Raw genomic sequence first — 21,993 nt, forward strand, 5'->3', positions numbered from 1 at the left:
AGAAAAATTTAAGGATTGGGTTGCTTGATTACGGGGCTGTTTTAATGTTTCCAAACACACCGAAGAGAAAAGCGGGCTGTTTCAGGATTTACGCTCCAGCTAGGGGGATCTTTTGAAATCACGAATCGGCATGTCCACATTCAAATAAGGAGAGCGCAAGGGAAGAGAAGTGTGAGCCGTTTCCCTCGCGGCCAGGGACGCAGAGGTCCCGTGCCCAGCTCCAGCCAGCCGGGGCCAACAGCGTGTCCCTCCACAGTGTCTGAGACGAGTGGGATTTCTCCCAGGAATGCGGAGATGATCCAATGTCAGAAACTCGACCCGCGCGATTCACCACATCAGGGGACCGGGAGAGGAAAACCATATGGTTCTGTCCGTGGAGGCAGAAAGTTAACGATAAAGAGGAATGCCTGCGTAGGATTTCGGGGCCCGGGGACACCCCCTCGCCAAGCCGGGACTGGAAGGGAGCGCCCCCAGCTTGTACACGTTAGGTATCCGAAGCTGGCCTTCGCAGCCAACTTAACAAAGAAACCAAAGACGTGTCTGTGCCTTTAAGATGAGGAGCCGGCCCAGGGCGCCAGAGGGCCAGACCCACCCCGGCAGAGAGAGCGCTCAAACGTTCTGGTCCCAGGACCCCTTCTGCCCCCGTGGGTCGTGTTTGCTGACCATCTCGAGGTTAAGACTGAGAAACACTTAAAATGCAGAGCCGGACGAGCCCACGCCCGGGGGGGGGTCATGCCTCCCTTAACTGGGGAGCGCGTGGGAGGTCTCAGGCCCCTAGGGCCGGGGGCCACACTGTGAGCGCTGCTGAGCTACACAGAAAAAAAAAGAAGATTTTAGAACTAAAAAGAGACTGACGTTTTTGCACATGAGATCAATGCATAGAAAATCCTCACTGAGTCTTAATGTCGATAGCGCCTGCGCCCTCCAGGGGAGCGTGCGGAACGAACTCGTGTTCGCCACGGGCTGACCGGGATAAACAGGAGTTACGGTCCCTGCGGCAGCTGACCGATGTGACCAAGTGACCCTGGGGGCGGAGGGGGAGCAAGGGCCAGCTGCACCTCCACAGAGCAACCCCCCCCACCCCGCGCCCCAAAGCATTTCTGGGGGCCAGCCGTGGCTGTGGAAGGAGCGGTAGGAGTTAAGGTGCCCGTCAGACTGACAGCGCAGCGAATGTCGGGTCCAGGAATTAACACAAAGCAGATTCTGATGGAGGAGAAGTTCAAGTGCTGCTGAAGCGGGTACAGAGGGGTCTCGGGCCATGGAGAGAGAGAGCTGGACCTCTTGTTTGGGGCGGCCGAGCGTTGGAAGTAGGACAGGGTTTTCCCAACCTGTATGCTCGGCACAGCCCCCCTCACACCTCCGGTGGGAGCTGCTGAGGAACATGATGGACGTGTTCCAACGTGGACATGGGAGGAAGGAGAGCATCTGTAAACACCGAGTGGCCCTGGGGAGAGGAGAGCAGAGAGAGGGCCTGGGCCCAGTAGGGCCGCGGGCACCCTCGGAGCCTCGGGAGTCAGGGAGGCGGGGGCCTCCCCAGGCAGCCCCGTGTTCAGCGGCAGGGGGCCCCACGCGCCTGTGGGGACCCTTCAGAAGGCAGCGGGCCAGGAGCGGTGTGTGTGTGGGCCCCTGCCTGACCCACTGGAGAGAGTGGGCTCCGAGCGAACCGAGATGCAAAGGCGGAAGGTGCCGGCCGCCCGTCTGGCGGAAGAAGACCACGGAGGACCCTGACGAGGCCCAGGGTGGAGCCGCAGGGCAGGAACCCGAAACGCAGGCTCCGTGACTGCCGGCCGCTCTGAAACTCGGGAACGTGACTTGATGCAGATTTTTTTTCCTGCTACACAAATCCAGCACGACAAGAGCCAAAACCGTTCTCGTGCTCCCGCCGAGGCCCGGCCCATCCTCGCCCGCGCTAGTTACTCAGTCCAGGTCACAGATGACAAATTAAAAAGATACGCGAAACAATCGAGAGTGATAAGGAACAATAGCTGAGATGTACTAGGAAGCCCCGATGACACTAATTGGCGGCGTGTGGGGGTTGGGGGGGCGGGGAGGGTGGGCTGACAAACACGGGAGGGAACGCCGGAGCTCGTCCGCCGGCAGGAAACGCACGTGCGAAGCGCCGGCCCCTCTTCACCAGTGGGGGAGGCGGGGAGGAGGAGGAGGAGGGCCACAAGGCCGAGCGGGCGCTGGCAGCGGCGCAGGAAACAAGCTGCCCTGTGTGCCGCGGGGGCGGCGGGGGGGCGGGCGGCCCGCAGACGTCCCGGAGAGCCGTCCGGCACGTCTTCCTCAAGTGAAACATTTAATACCTGCAGCCCCGCGGTCTCCCTCCCGGGTAAACAGCGCGCGCCACTCCGACCAGAACAACGAGGGGCTGTGTGGGCGCGCTCGGGGCGCCCCGAGCTGGGGGTGGGGGGGCGGGAGCTGGAGCCTCGAACTGTGGTCAAGGATGGGGACTAGGGGCACGCTCCCGAGAGGGAGCCGTGTGCAGACGCAGCGCTGGGGGGCACAGATGCCCGGCGGGGGTGTGGGGACCCTCAGAGCACGGCGCTGTGCTGCAGCTGCGGCCACACACACACACACACACACCCCAGCCTGCGGAGGACGCTGCACACATGTGCCCATGGGTGGGGGATCAGTTAATTCTCTGGGTGCAGGAGGCGGCGGCAGGGCTGGGGAGCGGGGACTGGATGGCCAGGCAGGGACAGCGATGCCCCCCAGGGGGCCTTCCCAGGGTGACAGTGTTCCGGAGCTCTGGGCTGCGGCAAGCCCTGGGCCCTGGTCAGTGGGAACCCAGGAGGAAGCAGCGAGTTGTGGCCACCCCACACCCCCGGCAGGCACCCTCCAGCAGCTTCTGTTTCTTAGAAGTAAAACTCTAACTGCACCAAGTTTTACGAGGCCTACCCGGCCCCCTGTCCGCCCTCACCGGGCCCCTGTCACACCGGCATCCTGCCTGTTTCTCAGACCAGCCTCGTGGCTCCGGGCCTTTGCACCCTCCACACCTGCCTGGCCCGCCCTCCCCGGAGATTTCCCGAAGACAGTTCCTCACCGCCTCCGGGTTCTGCTGGGGTGGGGGCGGGGTGGGGGGCCTTCCCTGACCTGCCATTTCGGGTGGCTCCTGCAGTGGCTTGGGGGGTCAGCACTGCCCCCGAGCCCGGACATGCTCAGGCTATGCCACGGAGTTTTCTGGTTCCTCGGGCATCATCTCCTCACAGTGGCCTGCCTGTGTCCTCCGCTGGCAGGGAGGCCCCCTGGGCGCGCACACACCCCCTTCGCAGGGTCTGCCCACGGCGGGCGTCCTGCATCTCCGGTGTGGCTGATTTGCCGCCTGCGGGGGCCAGGCCGGGAGAGCCAGCGCGTGCAGAGCCCCAGCCCCTCGGACGGCGAGGGTCCCCTGCACTGGCCGTGTAAGATATTTAGCAGCCTCTGAGCAGTAGGTGCTTGGGGCACCCCACGGCTGTGACCACCAACAGTGCCGCCCTGCACCCTGGGGCCAGATCCAGGGACTGGGGCGGTCTCTGTGCTGGCCCTTTAAGTGAAGCCAGCCCCGGCCCGCGCCTCTCCTTGAGAGGGACTCTGGCCTCCCGAGGCCGAGGTCGGCAGGATGGGGTTGGCAGGAGTCCCCACTTCCAGGGCCCGGGGGCTGCCACCGAGGGCCTCATTTGGACCCCCTTCCCAGCCGCTTCTGGCACGGGCAACCGCGGCTGCTCCGGACTGGAGGCGGCCCGGACAGAGTCCGGGTGGGCCCTGTCCACTTCGCTGAGTGTGGACTGACGGGCCCGTGCCTGTCCGATGGCCGTGGCGCCAGGGGGGTTGCATCTGCACTCCGGGGGGAGGGGGCGTCGAGGGGGCCTCACAGCCGGCCGAGGCGGGGAGCAGGGGGGCCTCTGCTGCCGTCCTGGCTCCCCCAGTGTCCCTTCGGCCTTAGTTCCCCACGGCTGGCGGGCGCAGCGGGGCTGGGTGACCCGCGGGAATGTGGGCCCCAGGCAGGCGCCCCTACCCGGCGGGCACCCCCCTGCCCCGCAGCTCCACCCGGAAGCTGCGGCCTGTCTCGTCTCTGGGAGCCGCCCCTGGCTGGGCGAGGCCCTCGTTTGCAATTCAAAGGCGGTCTCGCAGGCGCACCAGGGACCCTTGCTCTGCCGAAAAGCCCGGGGCCGGGGCTCGGCTCCCTGGCAGCGGGGCCTGGGCCAGAAGAAACTGATCTAATGGGCCTTTCTCCCGCTAATTGTAGCAATTAGTGTCATAGAACGGGGACTCCCTGGGGGGCCAGCGCCTGACACACAGCCTGTCCCCGGCCCAGGCCCGGGCCGGCTCCTCGGGCTTCTGCCCCCACGGAGACAGACTGGCCTCCACCTCCGTTGTGGCTGGGCTGTGAGGTGGGGGTCGGGTGGGGGTGGGCAGCAGGCCCAGCGGGTGCTCGGGGGGCTGTGGCAAGTGTGCGCCTGACTAGGTTAGCCCGATGCCCCCCCCGGGTGACCCCGGACTGTGGGACGTGACCCGCCGAGAAGAGGGACCGAGTGGGACCAAGAGCCAGACCAGGCGTGGGCGGGCGGGGGGGACACCCGCTGGCGTGACAGGAAGTGGTCTCGGAGCCCTGGATAGCGTGCGCAGTGGGTCGGGGGTCATCCCCAAAGTGAGCGGCCGCCGGTTCGATTCCCCGTCAGGACATGTGCGAGGAGGCGATGGACCGACAGTCCTCCCTCCCACTTGCCCTCCCTCCCCCTCTCTCTAAAAAATAAACGTAACCTTCGTAAAGAAAAAGCAGCCTTGGAGAACATTACTTTACCGCGCGGGAGCCATTTCCCAGCATGGCCGAGGGCTCCTGGTTCTTCCCCGCAGGCGGACGGAGCCCCCCACCCCGCGGCGGTGCCACTCTGGGAGGCCGCAGCGGGCCCACCCGTCCAGGCGCCCTGTGCTGGCGCTGCGGGCAGGGGTGTGCTGCCCCAAAGGCAGCGCCCTGCGACCCACACGGCCCCCTGCCAGGCCGCGGACGGCGTCCGAGGGGCAGGGCAGCGGCCTGCCCCAGGAACTAGCCCTGGGTCCCGGGCACTCCTCGGGGGCGGCCAGGGGGCGGCGGCGGGCCCGTGGCGGAGGGGCTGAGAGCAGGAGGGACGGGGAAGCCCGGTGTTGGGCCTGGAAGAGGAGGATCATGGGAGGCAGAGGCCAGACCGGACGGGCCACGCTGCCCCCAGGGCCACTGGGAGGTCTCCCCAAAAGGGGACCCGGTGGGCTCCTCATCCTGAAAGGTCCCCCCTTCTCCTGCGAGAAGGCGCCCTGGCGGGCGGGGGACAGAGGCCATGGAGACGGCGGCCGTGAGGCGGAGGGGGCGGAGGAAGCAGGACGCTTCCGGAGACCTTGAGGGGGACGTCTGCCTGCCGCCGTGGGAGGCCGCCGTGGGGGGCGGGGAGGGGTCGGCATGGGGCAGGGCTCCGGGCCCCCCTGGTGTGGAAGGGACATGGGGGGTGTGCTTGGCGGGGCAGGGTGGGCAGTGACCGGGGCTGTGGGGCAGCTGCAGGTAGGGGGCCCGAACGTGGGTCTGAAGGGTGAAGGCCAGGCTGGACGGACGCCTGGGAGGACACACGGACGATGCCAGAAGCCATGGGCTCCCGGGGAGCCGCTGGGGGGAGAGAGAGGAGCGAGGCCGGCCCAGGAGGGCGGTCTGCAAAGGGGACAGAGGCGGGCGGGAGGGAGGCACCTGCGGGGGGTCAGGGGCCTGCAGGGGCCCCTGGAGCCAGTGTCCCTGACCCTCTGACCACGGCCAGTGGACGATGGCCCTGCTGGGGTGTGTGTCCAGGGGGCGCGGCTGTCTGCTGACCACTCTCCCCAGCACGGAGGAGGGCCGGCCCCTCCTTCCCTCCCCCCTGGGCCCCCGGGCCTGACCGTGGAGCCTCTCTCCCTGCAGCTCGTGGGGGAGGAAGCCCCGCCAACTCGGGGCCGGGGCGGCCTCGTCCCTGTGGAGTGATTTCGTAACCTCGGGAAGGTGGGACCCCCCCCCAAAGTTAACGTGGAGTCAGCAAGCTGAAACATGGCCTTGACTAGGCTGGGATCGGAAAACAAAGAGGCAGCCGCCCCTGGGGTCCCGCAGGGGGCAGGGGGCGCCGGAGGGGCCCGCACACCCTTCCTCCCTCGCAGTGCCCAGGCCCGGGGCCCGGGTGGTGGGCGCCTGCCTGCGGGGGAGGGCCGGCTGGGCCTGTGGGGGCAGGGGCCGGGGGGCAGGGGGGTGGGGGGCGGCAGCGGCTGCAGCCCAGCCTTCCCGGCGGCTGGCTCCGACGGGCGCGAGGCTCCAAAGGGGTTAACTGCACAGCCTCCAGCTCCTCGGCTCGCTAATTTTTAAACGCAGCTGAGCCCGGCGCCCCTCCCAGCAGGCCCCAAGAGGGCCTCTGCAGGCCCCCACCCCCACCCGCCAGGAGCCCACGTGCGTCTGGAACAAAGACTCCTCCCGCCCTCCCTCCTTCCCGGTCCCGGTCCCTAAGCCAGGGCTTTGCCCCGCGTCTCCGCCTGTGCCCGCGCCCGGGGGGCTCCGGCGCACGGCCACCCTCCCCCAGGAAGCTTCGGAACCGCCCCGAAGACCGGCTCTCGGCAGCTGCGGGAGGACAGGACAAAACGGGGGGCGTTCCACAGCCTGGGGTCCACGGTCTCCCCGTGCGCACCCCCACCCTGACACACCCACCTGGGGGCCCCAGGCACACACCGCACCCCTAACTGCTGTGGCAGGATGAAACCCCTTGCAGTCTGACAGCCCCCAGACCCCTGCACCCCCCACCACGCCCCACTGGCGCCGTCACTGAAACACGCTCCCCAGTGAGGCTGGGGGCCCTGTCCCCTCTTCACGTCACTTCTCACGCACCCCACAGCCCCCGTGGCCCTTTCTCCGTGAAGGAAGCTGAGGCCCACCAGGCCCAGGACCTGGCCACCGTCCCCACACCAGCCCGTGCTGGCCTCTGGGACCCCCGCCTTCAGGGGCGGTGGGGGGGCAGTGACCCAGAAGCACCGCACCCCTCGCCTGCATGCGCCTCAGCCGAGTCGCGTTGGCCTTTGCTTCACCCTCGCTGCCCACACGGGCACACGCGGCCGAGAGAGGCCCGGCCATGCCGCACTTGCCGTCTCCACGGAGACCAGTGCCCCGGGTCCTCCCCTGCCCGGCGAGGCTGCGGCCTGCCAGGCCCCCGTCCTGACCTTGGGGGAGAGAGCCACGCTGTCGGTCGTGCTGGAGGACGGGCCGGGCCGGGCCGGGCCGGGCTGCCCAGGCTCACGTGCCTTCACACCCTCCCACCCCACGCCGGGACCCGGCCGCAGCGGAGGCCTGTTGGCGCCAGGGAAGGCAGCTGGGGCCCTGCGGGGTGGCTGCCCCCAGCAGAGCCCACGGCCACCGTGACCCAGCGTCACTCCCCTTCCTGCACGAGCCGCTCCACGGCCAGGGGCTCCCTGCAGCCCCTCGAGGCCGCGAGGGGCCATGTGCGCCTGGTCTGGGTGCGAGGCCGGCCGCCCCGCAGCCCTCCCTGCGCCCCAGCACCCATCTTCCTTGCACCGCCAGGGCCCCGGGCCACCGGCTGACTCGCTCTGTTCCCGACACGTCTGCGTGTTTGAGAACCGGGAGGACACCCCTTCGTTCGTCACCTCGTCCTTCATTCCATCCCCCCCCCAGGCGGCCCCTGGGCTTGGACGCGGGCCATCCAATGGGGTGCCCCTGGGAGCTCCAGGCTGGTGGGCAAGACGGGAGTGGGGCTGTGAGACGGGGGGTTTGGGGGGTGTACCAGCTGGCTGGGGCAAGGCTCCCGCTGGGCCAGGAAGGGAGGAGGGTTCTCAAAACTCCTTCTACTCCAGGGGCTCCGGGACGGGGACAGGGCCGTGCCTGGGGGGAGGCCTAGCCTCCCACCCAGAGAGCCGGCGGGGCGGCCCCTCCCCCACCCTCCTCACTGCGAGGGCGGGGAGGGAGGCCCTCTTCCCAAGGCCACCAAGGAGGCCTCAAGTTCAAAGAGGGGGTGCACCCCCGGAGTGGCACTGAGTCCCAGGCTGGGGTGGAGATTATCTGTGCTGGGGAACGTCCCCCGGGGCCGACTTCAAAGCCTGGCTGCCTGACTCCCCGCGGGCGCGGGCGCAGCGGAGCCTTTTGAACATCAGGAGGGGAGGGGCGGCCTCCCGCGCCTCTGCCGGCTCTCCTCGGGGTCTCAAAGGCCTTCCCGCGCGGGCAGGTGGGGGAGCCCCTGGCTGGGGGGGGGTGGTCGTCCCCCTAACCTGCAGAAGGTGCCCTGTGCCTCAGGCCCCCAGGGTCCCGCGCTGGGCCCGGCGCCGCTGGTCGCCCCCGGCTCTTTCCTCGGCCCCTCTGTGGAGGTCGGTGCCGCCCCACGTCCCAGGCACAGCTCGGAGCCCCCGCCCCGCTCGCTCCCCCCCCCCCCCCGCTCACACCCAACCGCACCCCACCTGGACCGCTGGCCTGCCTCCCCGTCCAGGCCCCGCTGGGGGGGTGGGGTGGTGTGTGTGGGCATGGAGTGGTTGGCATGGTGTGGTGTGGCGTGGCCGGACCACTCCACAGTGCCAGGCAGCATCTCTGGGCCACCCTGCCGGTGCCCAGCTCCCGCGCAGATGAGGTGCTGGGTGCCACTGGGAAGGCCACTGGCCTCACTTGAGAAATGTGACACGGAAACCAGCGGGTGCCTGCTGGGGCCACGGGGCTGGTTAAAGGGACAGCCCAGGCCCTGTGGGCCAGCGAGGCTCCGCACGGACAGCGGCGGTGCCAGACCCCGCGGGACCAGCCCCCGCGGGACCCCCGAGAAGCTCCCCAGACTCGAGAGGAAGGCCCCCCGAGCCAGGCGCTGTGGTAGGGGCCTGCTTGGCTTGGCCAGAGGCCTCGGTTTCCCCTCCAGACAGCGACTCACCCCGGCACCTCCCTCGAGATGGGGCAGCGCAGACAGGGGGCCCCCGCGTGCGTCGGCGCCCCCGCCCCCAGTGGGCTCAGGGCAGACCCCCCTTCCCGCCCTCAGAGCTCTGCTGAGGCCGGGGTTTTTCCACCCGGCCTCCTTCCCACCCCGCCCCCCCGGGGCCCCTGCCTGACCCCGGCGTCCCCAGGCCCCCAGCGCGCGGACTCGTGGCAGCCAAGCGCAGCGGAGTGCGTGCGTGCCCGAGACCCGGGGGGTGCCACCCCCTCCCTCGCATGGAGACATCAAAGGGAAGCAGGAAGCCGCGGGCCCCGCTGACCCCCAGCAGGCGGGAGAGTGCGGTGCCCCGGCTCTGCCTGGGGCCGGCTGCTGGGGATTTTCCATCCCACCAGGATTTCCGCAGGACACCCCTGCCCCGGCCTTCGCGGCTCCTCAGGAACCAGGGCTCGGGCTGGGGCCTGCTGGGCCGGGCCGGGGGCCAGGCCGGGCGGCCCGGTCGTGTGGCCGGGGTGCCCACCCTCAGTCTCCCTGTGCCCGGCCGGCGCGTGGCCCAGGCGCGGCAGAACGGCACCACCTCGGGCTCTGCGGCCCGGCTGGGGCGGAAAGGCCACGGGCTCTGCAGAGGGCCTGAGCGATGGGGGGCGGGAGCCTGCCCCGGCCCCACCAGCCACACCTCGACAGCGATGGGGGCCCAGGGCCGCCGGGGTGCGCAGGGGGAGAGGACCGTGCGGAGAGCGGTCCCAGGTTGCGGTTCCCAGGACGCACCTCCCGAGCGTGCCGCGGCCGCAGCTCTGGCGGGGCCGCCCCTGCCCGGCGGGGCCGCAGGGGTGTGAGCCGCGAGCGCCTTCCGGGGCGGGCCGGGCTGCCCAGCCCGAAGCACCCAGCCCCTGCGAGTGCAGGACACGCCTGCCTCGGCCCGCCTCGGCCCTCCCCGGCCCGTGTGTGTGGGCCACGGCCTGCGTGGTGTCCCCACTCAGGGACTGTGTGTTCCCCGAGGGCTGGGACCGCTGGGCCCGGCTCCGACCTCACCTCCGCTCCCCGGGACGGTGGGCCCGGCGTGCCCTGGGCGGGCTCCCACACCAGGGCCCTCTGGTCAGGGGTGGGGGGAGGAGCCCTGCCCGAGTGCCCTCTGTGCCTCTGGGGCAGCAGGGGCAGAGGGCTCATTCCAAGGAGCACCGCTTTACCACGGGGGGGCCCCCAGTCTTGGCTGACAGGGGCTCTGTCCCCACCTCGGGCCCCTTTCCCTACCCACGCAGCTCCCCCGTTTGGCCCGAGAGCCCACTCGTGCTGCGAGAGGCGCTGGCGGCCAGGCCCCCCCAGGTTACCCCGGGGTCCCATCCCACGAAGGCGCTGCCCGGTGCTGGGAGTTGCTGTTCCAGCTGCGAACGAGGCTCTACCCTGGCGGGGGCGGCGGGGGGAACAGGGTGTGTGTCAGTGGAACCGTTTCAACGCTGTCACGGAAACTTGGCAGCCGGGGCTCTGGGCTTGGGGGTCCGGGGCTCTGGGTCGGGGCTGAGGTGTCCACACCCTGCTGATAAGCCCGAGTGAGCGAGCGTGGCCCCTGGCCAGGCCTGGGGGTGCGGTCTGGCCCACCCAGGCCTGCGGCCCCGCTGGGGTGGAGGCGGTTGCTTCGTGCGTCCCAGTCCCAGGCCTGCGGGCCCCACAGCTGGGCCGGGGCCAGAGCCGGGGCCGGGGTGGGGGGCAGGATGAGCAGGCACAGCTGTGTTCTCGGGACGGCGTGGGAAACCCAGACGTGAGGGGCGAGATCGGGGGAAGACCCACTCTCTGCTGTGGACTGGGACTCTCGAGGGGCTGGCACAGCACCCCTCCCTGCTCCCCCGCCTCCCGCTCTCCTGGCCCTTGGGGGTGGGCTGAGGCCCGGAGCCGCAGCCTTGCTCGGGGTGCCCAGCAGGACCCGAGGAGCAGGCTCGTCCACGGAGGACATGGCCCGGACTCCGGTGGAAACAGCCCCGGCCACTCTGCCCGGCAGTCTGAGTCCGAGTTCCTGGGGCGGGGGCCGGCCTTCCCAGCTCCAGACCGGAAGCCCAAGTCCCATGTGGGGCCTCTGCAGTCCCAGGGCCCGTGTGGGCTCGTCCCCCGGCCCTACATGGTGTGACACCGGCCCGCCTCGAGTCCGTGCGCTCTGCTGTCCGTGGGGGTGAGCGGCTTGCCGGGGAGGCAGACTCGGCTCCCGGGGGGACCTTCGAGCTTCCCGTGTAGGGCGCACCTCCGTGCAAGGGCAGACCCACCGGCACCCACTCAGCTGCAGCGGCCAGGGGGAGGCTCGAGGCCCCCGGCTGGGGTGAGCTGAGTCCCCAAGACTGTCAGTAAGAGGCCTGAGAGAACACACTCCAGAGGAGCGCTGCCCCAGGGCCCCCCGCCCTGTCCCCTCACGTCGGACCGGCAGGCCTCCGGGCCCAGCACCTGTGATTGCCACAGGCTGTCCCGAGGGACAGACCCTTCCACCCCCGGACATGTGAGCTCTGGCGGGGCGGGGCAGGGAGGCGGCCAGGTGCGAAGGAGAGGCGGAGCTTTGAGAACGGCGGCAGCCCACGCTCCTCGGTCAGGCGGCACAAACCTGCCCCCCACCCGTGTCGGTCGGGACGCAGACCTGCCTTCCGACAGATCTCTGTGGCCTGTGCACTGTGGCTCGGGGCTCCGGAGGGTGGGCACGGCCGCCGCGGCGGGGACACCCCGGCCTCTGCGAGAGCGGGCAGGAGGCGGAGCCATCTCGGGTGCGCGGGTCCCTCCGCCGGCCACCCACTCCCGGCCGGACAGTCCGGCCCATTCCCCGGGGAAGTCTCGCCTGCACGCGGGTGCCGTCTGCGAGGCACACTGGTCGCCGACCCAGAGGTGCGTCAGGGACACGGAGAACACCGGCCACGCACCTCACGGGACAGAAGGAAGAGGAGGGAGGTCTGATAGAACGTTCTAGAACACAGTCACAGCTCTACAACACGTTCCCACGAGCCAACAGAACACGTGTTTACAAACGACGGAGAATGCTGCTGAGGATCGGTGGGGGCGGGGCCCACGTGGCCCCCTGGAGCGTGTGGTGGGGCCACCGCGGGGTCAGGGGAGACCACAGGGACAGACGGGGCGGCTCACTCCGGCCACTGTGACGCGTGAGGTTGGCCACTCCAGGCCCAGGGGGTTCTGAGTGCAGTCCCGGAGGGACGGACGGACGGACGGACGGCCACCCGTGTCCCGGCCGGGCCCAGTGCACGTGGGCCCCCGGCGCCGGAGCAGCTGTGGGGCCGTGTGTTCCGAAGGAGTGCGGTCTGGATAGCGGGGCGGATGGAGGTCACTGGGCCTGGCCGCGGGGAGGCCGGGTTGCCGGGGAAATGCTCCCAAATGGAAAGAAACAAAAGATGGCAGCGACCGGGTTCCGTCTGACGAGGAAAAACCCTGTGGAGGGCGTCCCTTGGGCCACCGTCCGCGTGCGTGGGCCGGAAGGGCGCGGTGGCGTGCGGTGCGCGTGGGGCCGGGGCGCAGCAGGGCTCACCGAGCTGCCGTGGGAGGACCGCCACAGGGATTTGGTCCCACACCCGCCACCCCCACCATGGGCTCAAGGGCCCACATATGCGGCGGGCTGGGGGCTGAGGCCAGGCCCGGGGGCCCCCGCCCCGTGGCGTCCGACGTGCAGCATCCCCCCCCATCCAAGAACCAAGTCTGGCCAGCACCAGGCCCATCCGCCCTGCGCAGGCCCCTGGGGAACGGCCACGCCGAGCTCGAGTTGGACATGTGACGAAGGCGGCGGTTTGAGGCAGGGGAGAGGGTGCGCTCGGGTGTGTGTGTCGGAACACATGGGTCTCGTGACCCCGCAGACCTGGGTCAACGTGGGGCCCTGCTGGAGCGTGGAAGGGACACAAGGACGACGGAAGAGGACGCGGGGGGTGACTCAGACACTCTCAGAAGGGCGTTTCCTCAAGATTCAAGACGAGGACCTCCGGCCCCGGAAGACGGCCCGAGTTGACTATGTCAAAAATGTTCAACCCTGCCCGCAGGAAAACACTGCAGAAGCTGGGAACCAAGGACAAAGCGAGATAAGACGTTCCCAGCATGTCACAGAGTTCCTCCAGGTCAGTCAGAAGAGGTATGAGAAAAACCTCGGGTACGGAGGAACGGCCCGCCGACGGGAGAAAAACACATGCTTCCCATTCCTGGGCCAGATAGGCATCGCACACCCGCAGCCCGTCATTCCCCGGTCATTCCTCGCGTACCTGGGGACTGCGGGCCCATGCGGGCCCATGCGGGCGCCGGCAGCCCCGCGCCGGGGTCTGGCGCCGAGAGTGGGCGCGGCCGCCCTTGAGGGGCCGTCCGTGCCGGCGGACCAGAGGCGGGCAGGCCTGTGACCCTGCCGGAAACAGGGGAAACTGTGTCTCTACCAGGGACTGCACTGAAAGTGGAGACCAAAATACCACGAGAAAGAGGCGTGATTGGAAGTCACCCCGGGAAACAGTCCTGGCTGGGGTGTGGGGGGCAGCGACAGAGGAGCGGTGGTCTCAGCCGCAGGAAGGGACGTGTTTGGAGGAGGTCACGGGAGAGGTTCCCGAGCGCTGGGGACAGTGCCCAGCGGGGCGTCCTCCCCTCCCTCGGGGACTTGGGGGTCTTGGCCCACAGACCCTCAGAGAGGATTGTCCCTTATCTTGGACTTTATTCGCTTTGAAATGCGTATCTGGGCAGCGGCTGTGGATTCACCCCCAGCCGATAACAGGTTTAACGCGGCCTAATCTCCTGATCTGTGTCCCACCCCGCTCCGTGAAACTGCCCCCAACCCCCCGCAGCGAGACTGGCGCTGCTGTTCCCAAGTGCCTGCCTTGGCGCCGCCCTTGCCTGACGGGGGACAGCCCGGAGACAGACCCCGTGGAGACAGAGCGGGGCAAACAATTTGGGGGTGGGTGGGGGAGACAGCCGGGAGCGGCGGGGGGCGGCGCCCAGGGCTGACTTCCTCGGCAGGCTGCCCCCGGGTGACTACCAGCGTGGACAGGGGCTGCTGACGCTGGGGGCTTGTCCCCGCGTCCCGGCACGGGGGTGCTCTGTGGGCGCTCATGAGGAGGAGGAGGTGCCCCAGAGGCCTGCCCAGAGCACATGGGCCCTTCCCAGGGACAGTGCCCCGGGGCCGAGCACAGGGAGCCTGCGCAGTCCGGCCCCCTTCCCCTTGGGAGGCCCCAGCACGCACACGGCCTTGGCCCGGCCTCGGCCTGGCCTCGAGGCTGCCCTTCTCCAAGCCCACGCTGGGAAGCTGGCCGGTGAGAGCCCAGCGTGACGCCCCTTAGCCTTCTTACAGTCTCCCGGTCCCACCCCCCAGGTGGCACGTGTCCCATCGTCCCCAGATGCGGCCACAAGGCCAGAAAGACTAGAGCTGGCGGGAGCCCTGTCCCGGCCCGGGCCACCGGGCAGAGGCCACGAGGAAGCCCAGCTCTCGCCCGTCCGAGCAGCGCCCCTCGGATGTCACGCCCCGCCCCCCACCCCCGATGGCCCCCGCCTGGACAGCTCAGAGAGCAGCCTGGCACCCTACCCCCCCGCGTCACGTCCACGAGGGCACACTGGTGAGCGTGCCCCCGCCCGGGAGGCATGTCTCCGCGCACACACACGGGCACACGTGTTCACAGGGAAGACTGCGGGCAGCTGCCGGAGGGAACCGCGGCGCGGTAGCCTTCAGGGAAGGACACTGAGGACCTAGGGCCGGGCTGGGGACGGCATGCTTCCCCCCCCCGCCCCTGTATCCCTTGTGTGCTCTGCGCGTGCTCGACCATGCGTGTGCCGAGCCCGCCGCGTTACTGTCCGGCACGTCCGTGTGCACACGTGCTGCAGAGCGGGCGCGCCCTGCACCGCCGTGGGGCTGGGGCGGCCTCCGTGGTGGGCTCTGGTTCATGTCGCTGCCGGGAGCAGGGGCCGGGCCGGCACCGAGGGCTCTCTGACAGCGAGGGGCCGAGTGGAGTGAGAGCGGACCCTGGACGGGCTCCTGGGAAGCCCCCAGTGCCCCCCACCGTGGGGAGGGGTGTCCTCCACCCGTCCGCCGGGCAGTGGGGTTCTCCCAGGAAGTGGGGGGGTGCCGCACATGCTTTGTCCTCGCGGGGGGACCGAGGGCTGTTTCTCGAGGAGCGCACGTGGGCGGCCCGCTCCGACGGCCGCGTGTCGTCACGGGCACGTGCTGTCTCGTCGCCTTTCCCGTGTCCAGGTAGCCTGTGACTCGGACGCGGTGGCGATGGCAGCGGCACAGGGCGTGCCTCCGCCGACCTGCCGGCCGCCCCGTGTGGGTGGGAGCCTTCCCTCACACAGACGCACGTTCCAGCGCTCGTGTGTGTTCCAGCTGTAACTCAGACCCCGCTCCGCGCCCACGCTCCTCCTGCCAAAACCCTGCTCAGGGGGGGGGAGGAGGGGGCTCCCTGCCCCTCTGCGGCCCGCGCTGCTGCTCCGGGGCTGGGGGCCCCTGCGTTTTCTGGGGGAAGCGGCACGGCGCTGACCTGGGAGGGGCCCCGCCGCCACGGGAAGGGGGGGTAGTGGAAGGGAGGATGAGGCTGGTGACCCACTGGGGACAGGCCCACACGCAGCCTCTCTGGGGGCTGTGCCCTGGGCCCCGCCCCCCCTGGGCACGACGGGGATGGGCTGCTGGCTGAGAGACGGGGTGGGAAGCAGCGGCCAGCGTGCCCGCCGCCGCGAGAGGAAGCGGGGAGAAGCCGCACCGGGTGGCCCCCGGGGCGAGGCCTGGAAAAACGCCGCAGCTGGGCCGGCACAAAGGGCTGTTCAGAGCCCGCGTCCACGGTGCCCGGCGAGTTTTTTTTTTTTTTTTTTTTTTTTTTGAACAGCCGTCAGGGTGACGGGCCCTTCCCAAGGCCAGCAGCTGGCGAGGGCTTCCGGGAAGCTGGCCTGGCACCGGGCTGGGGTTGGAGCCGCTTGTAACGCGTTAGCTTCAGAAGGAGGGATCATCGGGAGGAGTTTCAGGTTCAACACACTTTTTGGGTTATTTTGCAAAAAGTCCTGGCTTTCCAACGCAAAGGCCTGTCTGGCCGAGACTGCCCGAAGCCAGAGCCCATTTCCGAGGCCCCGCGGCGCCACACGGTTCTGACGCGCTCGAGCTGGGTACCCACCCGGGCTCCTCAGGGTGGGCCTCCTGGGGGCCCTCCGGTGCCAGGGAGCCCTGGGGCCGCCTCACGCGTCCCACCGGACCCTTCCCCCCGTGGCCCCCGCCCCCCGGCCCCCACGGCCTCGGGCACGCCTGTGCGCACGGGCGCGCACACCTTCCCCGGGCAGGAAGCCGCCCTGTGCCAAGAGCGAATGGAATTCAGGTCTCCGGGAGGTGCCCTTGGCCTCCAGCTCCACAGCCCCGCGCCGAAGAAAGGTCCTAGTGTGTGTGCCCGGGGCCCAGTGAGGGGGCCTCCCCCGTCTGTGTGCCTGGCTCTCCAGCCCCCAGAAAAACCCACAAGGAGCCTCGCGCCCCGCGGCCACACCCACCCCAGCACATTCCTGCCCTTCCTGAGCCCACGCTGGGTGGCCCCGCGCACCGGCTCCCACACCTCCCGCCCCGGCAGCAGGGAGACGCAGGCCAGGTCCTCGAGGGGCTGCCGGCCTGTGCGGCCGAGGGGCCGAGACCCCCCTCCTGGAGCGGCTAGAACTGCCCTCAGGCCCGGGCCCGGGCCCCCACTCGGGGCCTCCTCTCGCCTGCGGAAAGACAGGGCCTCCCGCTCCCTGCGGGGCAGGCCCGGGCCCGAGCCCGCAGCAGGAAGTCCCCCTCCTCACCCGCCCTGTGCTCTCCTTGCTGCTGCAGAGCCTGTGCACCCCCCGCCCCCACTTGTGGGTGCCCACACACTGGTGGGATGGACTGCCCACCCAGTCCTGAGGCCCCACTTCGCTGTGGTTTAAACGATCATAGGCCTGGTCAGCGAAACAAGTCCGTGACCAGCCACGCACAGTAGACAGGCCGGTCACGCTTAACTTCCCCGTGGACCCGGTCACTGGGAGGCTGCACCTGGGGATGAGCCTTGGCCCCGCCTTGTGGGTGACGCTGGCCAGTCCCAGCCCTCCTGTGAGTGCGGGGAGCCACTGGTGGGCCCTACCAGGGACAGGGGCCGTGCGTCTCAGCCGGCAGGCCGCCCTCCTGAGCCTGGCGCAGACGCGCCTGCCGTGGGGGCCGAGTGGGCGCCCAGGGGGCCAGCCTGTCCCGGCGCTGGAAGCCAGCAGGTGAGCACGGCTGCTGCGTCGGGGCCAGCCCCCCGGGGACAGCTGCACCGCTGTCTCTGCCCCTCGCCCCCCGAAGGCCGAGAAAAGATGGGTCACGTGGCCCACTCCGCTCCGTGCTCTGCTGGGAGGCCAGGGCAGGCTCCCCCTGGGCCCCCCCCCCCTCCGACCACCTGGGGACACGGTCCCCTGGCTGCTGCTGCCCCCAGGAGCAGAGCGCGGGGCTCCGGGCTCCCCCTGCACCTGCACAGGGTCCATGTCCCAGCATCAAGCCACTCGGGCGGCAGACCCACAGCCACCCCTGTCTCCAGCCCGTCCTGAGACCCGGGGCCCTCGGGCCCCTGGGTCCACCTCATCAAGGACAACACCTCATGGCCACGCGAGGTGACCCCGTCTGTAGTCCACGGAAACTTGTGGTCTGGTGGTTTCAGAAGCTCTCGGGCCCAGTAAGGGGTGTCCTCACAGGGGCCCCATCACAAGGTGCCACTTCACGCCGGGGAACGTGGGTGAGGCCCCGGGCTGAGCCAGGCTCACGGCCGGACGCCCGGCCCGAGAGACGCACGTCCCAGGGTCCACGAGCGCACACGGAGGCTCCGCGAGGTGCGGTGGCCGGCCCAGCGTCCCGCGGGCGGGAGGGAGCACCGGGCCAGCCCGCGTTCCCTGGCAGACGGCGTCCAGGCTGGGCGAGCTCCTCGCCCTGGGGGGGGCTTCCGACACGAGACTCGTGTCTTTGGAAAGAACTGCGGACGAGGGGGGAGACAGCGTGGGATTCACCAGGCGGAGACGTGGGTGCCGTGCCGAGGCCGCCGCCGGGCTCAACGACGACGACGTGGGGAGGGGTCCGGCTGCGTTGGCTGTCGGGTCGCCGCACATTAGAGCCGCAATCGGATGCCCCCGGGTACCCGCCCACGTGGCTAGAAAGGAAACTTCGGGAACGGCCAGGTGTCGGAGAGGATGGACAGGGAGCAGTCGGAGGCCCGGTGCCGCCCCCGGAGACGGTCCGGCAGTGCCGGCCGAGCGTGACCACACCCACGGGACGCCCCGGCGGCTCTGCACTGGGGCACCTGCTCCCTGGAAACGCAGCCCGAACGTCCACCAGGACCCCGCATGGGAGACTCTTAGCACACACAGTGACCGCCCCACCGTGGGGACACGCCCTGGCGGTCAGCCACCGGGAAGGGGATGGACCAAGTGTGGACGTTAGCATGGCGGTGTGCCGGCCGGCTGGGGCAGGGGAGGAAGCTGCATCCTGCTGCTCCAAGCCAGACGGGGGTCACCCCTGGGTGTCAGGGACGGGATGTGGGAGGCCCTGCCGCCTCGCCGGGGTGCTGGTCACATGGCCTCCAGGGGAGCAGACACATGGGCCTGGGCCGGGGGCTGCGGTGACGGGGCCGAGGACGGGAAAGGCCTCCCCGCTCTCCGGACGGCGGCGCCAGGATGCCCGGGCATCCCCCTCCCGTGCTCAGAGGGGCCGAGGGACCCTTCTAGAGGCCGGGGGGCCCCCCCCCACAGCCGGGCCGGTGCCGGCGGGGGGCCAGCTCGGGGGCATCCTGTTCCCAGTGCCGTCTTGTTCCCACCGAACCGTTCTGCCTCGCTCTTAATGCAATTAGAATGTGGAATCCTTTCCTGCCCCCCCGTCCCGCTGTCCCCCCACGCACCCGAGACTCGGGGTCTGGGCCCGGCGGGGGCTGCGAGGCCCTGACGGGGAGCCTGGGCACCGCGCGCGGACAGCGGGGTCTGAGGGGCGCGGGGCACCCACCGGTCTGGGACAGGACAAACTGGTCTCGCCTGTTCCCAGCAGCCCCTTCCCCGACCCCACGGACGCCGGCCCCAGGACAGCCTCTCGGTGCTGCCCTGCCCCCTTCTCGGCGGGAGACGAGGTGGGGAGCCCGCAGAGGGGCAGCATGTGTGCCTCCCTGGGACCCCCATGTCACCGAGCTGCCCCAGGCGGGCCCGTCCCGTCTGGGGGGCGACGTTTGCCCCCGTTTCCAGGAGGCACGGGCGGGCTGGCCCCGGCCTCGCTGACAGACGCAGAATTCAGAGACGGGAGCAGCGGTGTGGCGGGAGGCCAGGCCGCAGCGGCCCCGCTGGAAGGGGGAGCTGGAACACTCTGGCGTGAGGCTCGGCGGGGCCAGGAGAGAGCGGGGACGTGGAAACTCGGGTTAACACACGAGGGGCCGGGGCCGGTTTTGGTTTTGCTCGGGGATCTGCGTGCTGTCGTGTCTCGGGGGGGCCCTGGAGCACGCGCTCACCGGCGGTGCCCCCAGCCCAGACGGCCCCCGGCCCTCGGAGGGTGCCCCTCGGCGTGCGGCGGGCAGCTGCGCGGTGTCCCCTGCAGAGCAGGACAGGGTGGCCGGGGAGCACCGGCCGAGCTGGGGGAGCCCAGGGGCCGAGTCTCCCGGAGGGACCCCTCAGGGAAGCCATGTGCCATGGCGCCCGTGGCAGGCCGGGCCTCCCGCACCGTCCACCTGGGGGATCTGCGTGCAGTTGATGGGGTGCGAGCGGGCGCCACGCCAGGCCTGGACGACTGGGCGGCTGGGGGAGGGGCTCCCCAGGCTGCTGGGAGGAGGGTGCCCGGACCACGGCCCCCACGCAGCCCTTGTCCTCAGAGCCCAGGTTCCCGAGCCCTGGCCCTGCCTGCCAGCTCCACAGCACCAAGGCCTCACCTCCCTCTCGTCCCGGCTGGCCCTGCCTGGGGCTGGGGCTGCGTCAGGGTGGGGTCTGCATCAGGGTGGGGTCGGGGACAGCACTCCTGAGCGGCTCCTGGCTGGGGCTTCGGGGTGCAGGGGCGGGTCAGGCCAAGCTGGGGGTCCCCAGACCTGTTCTGATGGCTCGGGGCGCTGGTGGCCTAGAGCGCTGGTGGAGCAAGTGCTGCCTGAGCCGCCGAGGCAGGGGGGACGGGGGGACAAGGGGGGGGACGTGGGTGTTTCAGACAGGGCGCCCCGGGCAAGGTGTGGGGACACCCACGGGGTGGCTGTCCCCCTCCCACCGCCCTGCGTGGAGTCCCCGTCCTCTCCCTGTGACCGCCTGGCCTGTCCCTGCCTCACGCTGGCACCGTGGTGGCCCCACAGCCGGGCCTCGAGCAGGGGAGGGCCTGCCCGGAAGGTGTGTGCAGAGCTCTCCCGTGGCACGCGGGGGGTTACAGCCACCCCGTCCCCTCGTCCCGCTGCACCCCAGCCCCCACTCGCTGGCGGCCCCCGCTCTGTACTGGGCTGGGTTGCCGATCTCCGGGCCCCCACCCCTCGCTCGACCGAAGGCCAACAGGCCCTGGAAAGGGGGGCTTCTCCCAGCCCCAGGGGCTTCCCGTAATCACGGCTGCGGTGACCTCACCTCCCTGGGGCCCTTCGGGTGGGGAGAGCTGAGATGGAAACAAAATGTCTTTCTTTATGCTTTTAATTTGAGTTCTGGAACCAGCCCAGCGTGGTGATACATTGAACATCAGGAACGTGCTGGGGAGAAGCAGATCTGCTTCTCAGCAGCCCCCTCCCGCCGCCCCCCTGCCCCTTGTGCGCCCCCGTCCCTCGCACGCGGGATGCACGTGCCCCTCCCCACGGTGGGGGGGGCAAGGGGCTGGGTTGTCGGTGGGACCTGACCGTCCCTGGGCGGCCGGAGCCGGGGCTCGTGAGGGGCGAGACCCCCAGGCCGGCCGTGCGGGAGGGGAAGGGACGCGGCGGCACCAGTGCGGGCCCGAAGGCCCGGCCCCCCTCCCCACCCTGCAGTGCCAGCCCCGAGTCAACGCCATGTCCGCTGCCACCTCTGCCACCACCTCCACCTCCACCGCCGCTGCGTGGCCGGCAGGCCTGGGGGCACGGAGGGTCTGGGGCCCCAGCACCTTCCACACTCGAGGGAGGGAGCCCCGACTTCCGGGGGCCTGGCACGCAGACCCTGCCCTGTCGGCCTTGACCGGACTGTCCCACCCCTGCTCACCACCGTTGCTGCAGCCCCCAACCCCGAGTGCCACGCCCGGGCACCATCCCCCACCTCCTGAGCCGGCGCCTCCCCCGCTGCTTTGGAGCACGCCCGCGCTACGAAAGCCTTCTCGGGTTGTCGGGGCGGGCGGGTCCAGCCAGGGCAAGGCAGGCGACCCCCCAACCCGTGGGCCATGCCGCAGGCCTCGGGCTGCGGACGCCTGTGGCGGGCGGAGTGCTCACCCCGGCCGGTTGTCGGACAGCCTCTCTCTGGGAGAAGGGACGGGAGACCGCCGGGGGCCGGATGGCGCAGCGCTGCCGGCTGCCGTATGGCGGCCACACCTCCACTCCCACCAGGCATCCCACCCGGCGCCCAGTTACCAAGCTGGGCACTCGCCCGGATAGCAGAGCCCTGTCCCCGGGCCAGGCAGCTCGTTCCAGTGCTGGGGCCGTGGGGCCTCCTGGCACCCCGCCTCCTGGCGCCCCCCAGCCTGAGCACAGGCTCTACATGGCCTCCCGGGGGGCACCGGGGCCTGAGATGTAGCTAGGGGGTCCTGCGGGTCAGCACCCCCATTCCCCCCCAGACACCGAGACAGTACACGCTGGCTCCGGTGGCCACGATGGCACGGCCACAGGCCTTGGGCCTCGCCCTGCCAGGCACCCCCGGGGTCAGGGCAGCCTTGGGTGACAGAGGGCAGAGGGGGGGTGCCGCAGGTGACTCGGAAGGGCTGAGCGTGCGCCCGGGGGGGGGGGGTGTCCCCAGGGAGCCGCGGGTGGGCGGGGCCGGAGTGGGCCTTGCTGTCGCCCCAGCCCCAGCCCAGCTGCCGCAGCAGGGCACCCTGTCGGAGGCGTGGGACCGCGCCCCACGGCGGCCCCTGGGGATCGGCCTGTGCCCGCCGTGCCGGGGGACAGGCCAGCTGGGAGAGGCAGGGAGTCGGCCGTTCCCTCCGCCTGAAGGAGCCCGAGGGCAGCGGGCAGCTAGCAGGCACCCTCGGCCTCTGCCCGGGGCTTGGCCGGCGCCGCACGGGGGA

At 70.4% G+C, this 21,993-nt stretch overlaps 1 protein-coding gene across 1 annotated transcript in view; it reads right to left on the minus strand.

Annotated features, from left to right (window-relative positions):
* The window catches only part of KCNQ1 (potassium voltage-gated channel subfamily Q member 1), a 212,620-nt gene that overhangs the window by 95,717 nt on the left and 94,910 nt on the right, over nucleotides 1–21,993 (minus strand). The window lies entirely within an intron of this gene.

The sequence above is a fragment of the Phyllostomus discolor genome, chromosome 6 (genome assembly GCF_004126475.2).
Source record: "Phyllostomus discolor isolate MPI-MPIP mPhyDis1 chromosome 6, mPhyDis1.pri.v3, whole genome shotgun sequence".
In the NCBI taxonomy this organism is placed as follows: domain Eukaryota; kingdom Metazoa; phylum Chordata; class Mammalia; order Chiroptera; family Phyllostomidae; genus Phyllostomus; species Phyllostomus discolor.